Genomic DNA, 10,534 nt, shown 5'->3' with positions numbered 1-10,534 from the left:
GTGCCCAATAGTGCTTTGTCACAGGGCTTAGACTAGACACCTTCTCCCAAGCAGGGCACGAAACACTCGCTTTTAAAAAATCAATTATTTGCTACAAATCTTAATTTTTCTCCTGCTCTGCTTTAATATCGATACCTGGTTCCACTTCGTCATCATCAACTCTTTCAGTAGGTTTGACTTCAGCTTGATGACACCTAATTAGTTCAACCTCTCTTTTAACAGTTACCGGAACTTGGCCTTTGCCAAAGACAACAGCAGTTGTTGGAGGAAAAAAGAAAAGAAACAAGAAGAACGAGAAAAGAAACAAGAAGAGAGATTACAACAGTTGTTGGAGGAAAAAGAAAAGAAACAAGAAGAACGAGAAAGTAAACAAGAAGAGAAAGACAACAGCAGTTGTTGGAGGAAAAAAGAAAAGAAACAAGAAGAACGAGAAAAGAAACAAGAAGAGAGATTACAACAGTTGTTGGAGGAAAAAGAAAAGAAACAAGAAGAGAGAATACAACAGTTGGTGGAGGAAAAAGAAAAGAAACAAGAGGAGAGACAACAGCAGTTGCAAGAAAACCTGCAACAGTGGCAGCTCGAACAACAAAATAAACAAGAAGAGAGATTACAGCAGTGGCAACTAGAACAAGAAAGGAAACAGGAAGAAAGTCTCCAACAATTGTAGGAAAGTCAGCAGCAACTACAGGAAAGTCAACAAAAGTGGCAAGAAGTACAAATGGAAAACATTAGTAAATTTAGAAGCGAATTAGATACATTAAAGGATGATCTATTGTCTTTTACACAAGGAGGATACATTAAACATCGACTTAATCAGACCCAGACAATGGAAAGCTCCTTCCAGACCCCGCAGCTAAACCCTATTTCAGACATCTTCAGTCCCGTTAGAAGTCACATCCGAGTAATGAATGTCAGTACTAGGAGTGATCTAGTACAAAGGAAGCCACAGGAATACGATGGGAAAGCACCGTGGGAAGCATATAGAGCAAATTTGAGATACTGGCAGAGATGAACGGATGGACAGAGGAGCAGAAAGCAGTATATCTAGCAACGAGCTTGAAGGGACAACCACTGGAAATACTTGGACAGTTGTCAGCATATGATAGGCCCAACTATAGAGCATTGGTAGCGGCTCTAGAACTCAGGTACGGAACCCAAAATCAGTCAAAAGTCTACAGGGCTAGGTTCAGGACGAGAGTCCGTGCTAAAGGGGAGAGCCTGCAAGAGCTGGCACAGGACTTTAAAAATATGGCACACAAGGCCTACCCAACTGCACCACCCGATCTCCTCAAGTTGTTGCTGAGGGATCAGTTCGTAGATGCCAAGGACAGTCCACAACTTAAGATACAAGTGAAGCAAGCACCCCTCTACCATGCAGGATGCAATGGCCAGAGCTCTCGGAGTTGAATCCTACGTTAAGTCCAGCACAAAGGTACCAAGGTCGATACAATCATCTGGATTCAAGGCCAGAAAAGGTAAGCTTTCAGAGAAGTTTGAGGGAATTTTCTGGCACTGTAACAAACCTGGACACAAAAGAGCTCAGTGCTGGCAACTCCAACACAGGGGAGATGATACAGCAAGAAAGGCTGTCACCCAGAAAGGCTGTTGGAACTGTGGGGAGCAAGAACATCTGAGGAGCTAGTGTAAGAAAAATACCACCAATAAGTCAGCTTCGGGAAACCAGTAGTGGTTGGTGCTAAGGGACGCCCACCAACCTCCATCGTGAAAGTCCCAACAGCTCTGTGTAAAATGGCAAGCACTCATGGTATCTACGTGACAGGGAAGCTGGATGGCCAAAGGTGCAACTTTATCATAGATTCTGTATCTCAGCGAACCCTTGTAAGCATCAAGGTGTTTAATCACGAAGGAGTACCAGAAGCTGTACAGAAGCTCTGTGGTGTGACAGGACATTCTGCAAGGTTGTTGGGACCAGTGTGGGTAACTATTGAGCTCATGGGCATGTAGGGCAGACAGAAAGTATACTTGGCTGACATTGAAGACCAATGGATTATTTGGGTTGGACTAGTTACTACCGAGGAATTGTGTAGTTAATTTTGATAAAATGATGTTTGGGAACAAGAACGAGAAAGTAAACAAGAAGAGTTAGCAGATTTGATGGCAGCAATACAAGAACAGCAAAAGAAACAAGAAGCTGTAGTTTGATTTGCCGCTTCTCGTTTCCATCTTTTCTTTTTTTTTTTTCACTTTCTGACACCTAATTTGTTATGTTTCCGTTCGTTAGTTAATTTTACATAAATTCGTTCCGACGAAACTTTAGTGACATAAGTCCTTTCTTAAATAAAACTGGTTTATTCTTTCCGATTACAACTTTACGATACACTTAATTTCGACAGTCGCTCTATAACAAACGCTATAACTCACAACGAACTTCTCACGTGCTCAACAATATTCTTATTCATTACCTCCACAGTTCAATTACACACGCTGTTGCCGTCAATTTGTGACCGTCTTATATATATACCAGACTACCCCAATCTAGTAGTCTCCCGACAATTCACGAAGGTTCGAGAAGGACGTGGCGTGATACTAGTCACGTGACCTCACTGATGCAACAGAACTATACATTTCTCAATTTATTAATTTAAAAGTAAATATTAAAAAAACACAGATAAACATCAATTTTTGTATGTCACGTGGTATGTTGAATGCAGCACTGACCCTTTTTTTTTTATACATTCTTTTCAATGTCCTAATTTCCTGTCATACCAATCAATTGAAGTTTCTTAAATTTTTTATGCTTTTCTTTAATTTTCTCTTGTACCCTTTCTGAGCCAGCCTGATTTTTTTCTACTTGCAGCCACCATTTTCTTTCTATAAAGAATATGTTGATTTTCGGTATTTAAAAAATTTGCACATTTGATCAATGTCTCTAACTAACTTAGATGCCCAATTAACAACAGATAATCCATGTTGCATCCCATCAAAATTTGTAACCAAAATATCATTATTCCTTATCTCCATATGCAGTAAAACATTAAACCTAATAGAGCAATGATCACTTGCACTCATATGTTCCCCAATATCCACCCTCTCAACAATTTCTATGTTAGGAGTTAACAATAAATGGAAAATAGCATTGTTTCTAGTAGGTTCCTTGACCAATTTGTGAAGAAAACCATCTTGAACAGTTTCCAAAAATCTTTCTCCATCATGGTTTGACTATAGCATTTCCCAATATATATATGCCTGAAATTAAAATCACCCATATTTATGACCTCGTTAACATCAGAATTCTTAAACTTACTTTAAAGTTTCTCACTAATTTCATCAGTAACATCTGATGGTATTTAACAAATTCCCAATAAAAGCCTTTTCCTTTTATGACCACACATAGAAACCCAGATGGATTAAACCTCTTTGCTATTACTTTTGATATCATCAACTTCAACAGGATGTAACTCACATTTTATATATAAAACTACTCCCCCCCCCCCCGTTTTTAGTACTCTATCCCTATTAAATGACCTATAACCTGTATTTCAAAGAAATTTCTGTCCTCAAAATTATCTACATTTAATCATGTTTCAGTTATTCCCATTATATCAAAATCATCCATTCCTACCAATGCCCTAAAGTAATCTATTTTATTTCTTGTACTTGTAGCATTATGATAATAACAATTAAGCCTATTCCTAAAACTACTTCTATACTTATTTCTTATGCTAAACTTTTGTGTATTTGTTATTTTTTTGCATTTAGGTTTTCCTGGCCCTCACCACTGTTTAGTCCTAGTTTAAATCTTCCCTTATAGCTAATTTAATAGCCCTTGCAAACAAGCCAGCCCCTATCCTATTTAAATGTAAACCATCCATTCCAAAAAACTCCCTTCTCCCATTGAACAGATCCCACAAGTCCAATCTGCCTATCTGCTCATTCTTACACGTTACATATTAATTTGAGCCAAGCATATAGCCCTAGTACCTTGCCAAGGAATCACTTATAACTATAACATCCTTCTCTGACACTTTTGTTTTCCTTCCCTCCAACAGTTCCTCATCTTCTTAAGTCAAGGGCTGAACTCTGTTGCCCAATAGAACAGGTTCTTTACAATTAAATTCACTACTTTTAGCCCTAATTGTATTATTTTTAACTTCCAGAAAGTCATTGTTACTGTTAGCTGATGTATCCCTTACATGTAAAAGCTTAAGCTCCTCTTGAAATCCTGCAACCATTTCCTACAGTTTACCATTCTCTTTGTCTATTGCCTCTACTTTAATTAGGATAGCCGCCAACTTCTCCTCTAACCTATAAACTCTAAATAAAAATTACATGCCTTCTCTACTAGTTCTACCTTCCTTAAAAGTACATACCAGTCCAAAGTTCCCAAATAAAACCCACTAATTGCACCTATCACACCTAACAAACTGTGAATACTTAAGTCCGACACTAGTCTTAACCATTGTATTTGTAGCCTGGAAATAAATAACCAATACTAAATGTAAATACTAGTAGTTTATTGCCAACACTAATATTGTTAAGCCTAACATTTTAGAATCAAATAATTTTGAAATTTGAAATATATTAGTTAAAATAACACTACTTTATGTTCACACTAAATTAAGTTTATATTTATAGCAGTGACAAATATGATGTTTATGTAATACTACTATTAATAGTAATAATCATATATTAACAAAGTGTATTTAGCCTGATTTATAATCAACCTAAACTGAATATAAACTAATGGATCTAAATATAATCCCTAAAACATGAAAAGACAATTAATTAGTATTTGTTTAATAAAACAATGCATTTGACTAGTTTATGATTTACCAGTAAGAAGAATTACAGCTAAGCCTAAAAGTACAATTGCATGGCTTAAGCTTAATGTAACATTGTAGTACAGATTATACTACTAAGCTCTTATTTAAAACTAACCTTACTATTTTTCTTTACCAATCTTACCAAATGTAGTTAATCTTTTGTTATTCAATAAAAATTGCTATAAATGACAATATTAATATTAAACAATAGTCCAAAATCTATTAACAGCTGAACTTTCCAACATCTTCAATTTTCCGTAGCATACAATTGATAAATGTAAAAATGTTTTTAAGAAAATTGTCCTTGGGCTTGGTCTAATAAGAAATAAATGAAGATATCATATTGGCATTTGTAACCAGTTCTTTTATTTGTCTGTAACCTATGTGTTTAAATGTATTTTGTAATTGATCTGTTTGGTTGTCTGGTAAAACTTTACATTTATTATAGGTTGCTTGAGTTGTTTGGCTAATGCCTGTTTTACGAGGAATAGAATTACATGCTCTGACAGTTTTTTAAAATTTCTGATAATATATAGAACTTATATTTATTTTGTGTATCATGCATTGCTGTTTGCTGTTATTAATTAATTACACGTTGGGACCTGAAAGATGGTGAACTATGCCTGAGCAGGATGAAGCCAGAGGAAACTGGTGTAGATCTGCAGCAATTCTGATGTGCAAATTTACTGGTGCTGTGTGATGAATCAAAAAGCTGGATTACAGTGCCCGATGCAGGTTTCTTTGAAAAGATTACTGCTTATGTAGATGAGGGTAAGGGTGTAGATTTGGTGTATCTGTATTTTCAGAAAGCATTTGACAAGGTGCCACATAAAAGGCTTGTAAAATAAATTGTCTCTATAGGTGTGGGGATAAGTTAGCAAATTGGATAGAAGAGTGGCTGGATTGAAGAAAGCAGAGTGTTGTTACAAATGGAGTTCAGTCAGACTGGATTAATGTCACAAGTGGGGTACCTCGGGGCTCAGTCTTAGGACCTTTGCTCTTTTTAATTTACATCAATAATATAGATGAAGGAGTAGTCAATAAAATTTGCTGAGGATATTAAGGTCTTGGGTGTTTCTAGCTGTGAAGAGGATGCTGCTATTTTAGAAAAAGATTTAGATCATTTAGTGAATTGAGCAAATATATGGCAGAGGGGTTTTAATTATAATAAATGCAAGATAATGCATGTGGGTTACCATTATTTGAATAATAAGTATAATTTGGATTGGAATAACCTTAATAGTATTATGAAGGAAAGGGATCTTGGTGTAATAGTTGATCAGTCTCTAAAGCCATCCAAGCAGTATGCTGTTGCTAGTGGTAACACAAATAGGATTTTAGGCTGTATCTACAAAAATATTGAATACAATTCTAAAGAGGTTATAATTTCATTGTACAGGTCACTGGTTTGGCCACATTTGGAATATTGTGTTCAGTCTTGGGCTCCTTACCTTAGGAAAGAAATCAAATTGTTGGAAAGGGTTCAGAGAAGGGTTACAAGAATGGTGCCTGGGATGGAGGGGTTGTCATATGAAGAGAGGCTCAAATCTCTCAAATTATTTTCTCTTGAATAAAGAAGAGCTGGGAGGGGGGATCTGATTGAGGTGTTTAAGATTGTAAAGGGAATTGATGGTGTTGATGCATCATCATTTTTCATATTTAGTAGTGAGAATAGTAGGACTAGGGGTCACAAGTATAAATCTTGGCAGGGTAGGAGTCGTCTTCAGGTGAAACAGTATTATTTTTCTAACAGAGTGGTTGGACTCTGGAATAGGTTGCCTTCAGATGTTGTAGAGGCAGTAAATTTAAATGATCATAAGAAAAAGCTTGATAAGTATATGAATGATAAGGGCTGGCTTTAAGTTTTTTTTCTAAAGTTAATATAGTTTAAGAGTGTGGAACAGCCGAGATAGACTAATAGGTCCTATGTTATCCCAAAACATTATGTTAAAGAGAGAAAGAGTTATGTGTGATAGTCTGATAATCTTGATTTTTGTAGTTTGCACAGACATATTTATAAGTTGTGTGGTAGAGAGATTTAATCATTACCAAGAGCTTTCATTGTATATAGTTTTAAGAATCAACTTTAGCTGAGTTTTACTAATCAAGTGATTTTGCAAAAAAAAGATAAAGAAAATTAAAGGATTATGATATAGTAGTGGATTTCCACTAGGGTATAAAGAGTCAGCAAATCCATTTGCTTCATGCAGAATTACTAACAGGAGTAATAAAAATCTTTATCATTTTTGATTTGTTTCTCCAGTTTTCTGACTGCATCAAGAAGGCTTATCAGACTAGCTTCTATCATTTAAAAGACCTGAGGAGAATCAGGAACAGCTCACTTTGAACACTGCTATATCTATTGCAGTAGCTATTGTTAGTAGTAGTTCAAACCAGTGGTTTCCAATCTGTATCCAACTAGGGTCTAACTATATCCAATCCCAAAATGTTATGAACTGATTATTACAATACCAACTTTTTTAAGTACTTTTAAGTTACATTTTAAAATAGTATACTTTAGTAGCTATATTTTAAAACACTTTTTTTTCAGCTATCTTGCAGAGTGGCTGAAAATTTCTCAGTTGGGAACCATAGGTGTAAAATACTCTAACTATGTTATTTGGCATTGACTAGAAAGATATGAAAAGGCTATAGATTGTCCAAAATTATGTTTCAGCTTTGTAATCATAACAGAAAAATGACTAGTGTTTTTAATAAACAGCTTATTTATTTGTCAGGTAACTTTGTAATATCACAGCTTATAAATACTGTATGTCTACCTCACATATCTAGATCTTGCATATGCAACTACAAAGGTCTATGCAGGAGAGATCAGCCCCGCAGTTAGTACAACCTCTCTCAGACTTGCATTCACACTTGATAAGCTCACTGCAGGCCCTTACAGTTTCAAGAAGAGTCTCCCAGACAGGTTTTCTGGTAGAGTTTTCCTTGATCTAGCCCCAGTCTTCTGATGTGGATAGCATTTGGATGGCTTGTTGGCTTGTAGTTCAGATGCTGCTGTGATATACAATTCACTTTACAGGTTTTAGCAGGTCATCAAAGACCGAAATAACAGGTACAAATGTCACTGAAAACATTTTGATGTTCATCACCATAAACAGGGTTTATTTACAATTGAATTATAGGTAGCAGTCAAATAAAATTTTGAATATATTTAGAATGTTTACTTCCATTTGTGCTATGTGTTTCACACATCTGTAGATATGTATACCAGTGTATCTGAGTTGGAGGTAGATCTTTCTGTTTTTTTGTTTGTTTTTTTTTTTCTCTTCTTGCTGAACAACTATCTGCATGCCTCATTAACTGACACAAGGATGCTTATCTTGTCATAGGGTATCACTGTGAACTGCTCTAAGATAATGAAGTGAGGAGATGTGAGACTCGCTGGCTCATACAGTAATTTTAGCCAGAAAGAGAAAACCTTTGGTGGCCTTGGGGTGGGAGTTTCAGGCTGCTTATGCTGAGTTCTTGGCTTTGTCAAAGATTGTTGTGTCACACTCAATAAAGGCAGGGAATGCAAAAAGAGAATTAGCTTTGTCTTTCCTGAGTTGGTGTAGAGAGTAATAATGTATTAGTACTTGAAATTTTTGCCAGCACCAAAGGCTACTCAGATGTCAGCCACAAAGCCAAAAATTGTTCTGAATTTTCATCTGAATATTAAATATTAAAAGTCTGTACAATTCAACCAAATGCTGCACCCAGGCAGTTTTTTTTTTCTGCAGTCCTGGTTTTCCCACATTAGATATCCTCATATGATTTAAAACAAATTTAAAGCTTTTGTAGCAATTATTCCAGTGAAGCACCTGACCATACAGTTAAAGGTTACATTCAAAATCCTTTTACAACTTGCACATATCTTAAACATAAAGCTGAAGTTTGTTCTATTAATTTGTGAATTACATTATTGTACTGCTTTTTCACTTCTTGGTTTAGTCAGTCTCTTAAAACAACAAATATGTTTAATTTTAATCTTGAGGTTGATGAATTTTTATAATGTACTGTTTTGCAGCTGCTTTGCAAGTTCACGAAGGATTAGTAAAATTGTTAATATTATGGGGTGTGCAACATCACTGAATGTATCTAAGCATGAATGTATGAGTGGAAAAGGAGTTACACACACAGTATTTGTATAATAGTTTGTCCTGTATTTTGGTCATGTTGTATGCAGCCAATGCTTTTCTATTGTTGGATATACAAGATTGTTTAGTGTATGAGTTATTAATCAGTTTATTTAGTGATTTAATATTTAATGAATATTTAGTTTTCGTAACAAGACTGTTAAAAGTTAATTATTTTAAAGCAATAGTTATGATTCATACAGAGTTACACAAGTTTTGTTACATAACTGTAAGAATCTTACATTGTATATGTAGTTTAATTCTTTTACTAGAGTTTTCTAATATTGTTGACATCATCTTCGTCGAAGTTTTTCTTATTATGTGTGTAATGTTGTAACTAGAGGGCTACATATTTCTGTCGTATGATATAAATGTGTGCAGGTACAGTTAAGCTATTGAAAGTTTAAGTGAAGTTAGACTACATGATTTTTAGTTTAGTCATGATAGGTGATTTCTAAAATGAGTTTCACAGCTTGTATTCTAATAAAAGAGCTAGAGGAGAATAATTTGTTCTGTCAAAGGGTGTTCTAAAGTGGTTGAACCCAGTTGTGTGAACTGCGATGAAAAGAGACAATTACTTAAAGCTCTGGATACAACTGTCATAATCAATAGTGTAACGGATTATTGTACATACCTTCGACTTGTTTTGAATATATTAATTTAAAACAAGTGGATTGTGTGCTGTTTGTTTATTGTTGAAATTTATTGCCAACGGGTCACAGACACCTACTGTAAAGAATCCGGCCCTATAAAACCTGACATCTATACAGTGGTATTCTGTTTTCTAGTTTCCTGCATATGAATTATTCAAATAAGCTGTTTTTTTTTTGTTTTAAATTAACTGTGCTGCACCTTATAATTCTTTTAATAATATCTTTATTAAAAACTTTATATTTTAGGGCCTATGGTATTTCATTGAATGACAGTTTATTTTCAGTTAAATCTTTTTTTAACTTTTTAAATCATCACTATTTTTTAACTTTATTATGTTACTTTATCTATAATTTAATTAAAATTGCAATTTTTGTTATTGAAAATAAATGCACTTAACTATATCTGTGATTAGGCCTAGTTGATGAACTCGATTAATGTATTTGATTAATTGAAGTTATGATTAAATTGATTAATGTCATGAAAATAATCAACTAATGAAAATTAGTGTTTCTGATTATTGCTGTTTTTGATTATTCCGACTATCCAAGTCTCATGTTAGAATAATCAATGTGGTGAATGTAATCAGTTAACCCTCAACTGGTAGGGTGAGGTCAGAATGACCCACATCAATTTTTAAGATTGATATTTCGACTCAGTTAGTAATGCTCTCTACATGATATATTCTGTATTCTATCCTCCATCATTTCTTGAGTGTTGAACAAAGCAGATGTGCTGTTGCACTTCTATTTTGTACTACTGTAATAATTTGTTTGTTATTTGTGAGTCACTATGACCCCACCATATTATAACGATAATATTTTTGAAGTTTATTACATATCAGTCATTTTGACCCACCATACAACTTATGATACAAATATTTTACCCTAACAGTTGAAGGGTAATATTGTTACGCCTCTGTGTTCGTTTGTTAATTTTTGTAAAAATTCTTTCCGAAGA

General features: G+C 34.7%; 1 protein-coding gene across 1 annotated transcript in view; it reads left to right on the top strand.

Annotated features, from left to right (window-relative positions):
- Positions 1-7,617: 7,617 nt before the first annotated feature.
- The window catches only part of LOC106471697 (kinesin-like protein KIF23), a 58,239-nt gene continuing 55,322 nt past the window's right edge, over positions 7,618-10,534 (top strand). The window contains exon 1 of the mRNA XM_013932315.2: positions 7,618-7,860. The gene's annotated coding sequence lies outside the window, so the exon portion shown is untranslated. The remainder of the gene's footprint in view (positions 7,861-10,534) is intronic.

This window comes from Limulus polyphemus, unplaced genomic scaffold, assembly GCF_000517525.1.
Source record: "Limulus polyphemus unplaced genomic scaffold, Limulus_polyphemus-2.1.2 Scaffold4798, whole genome shotgun sequence".
Classification (NCBI taxonomy): Eukaryota; Metazoa; Arthropoda; class Merostomata; order Xiphosura; family Limulidae; genus Limulus; species Limulus polyphemus.
This window is presented reverse-complemented; position numbering and strand designations above follow the sequence as displayed.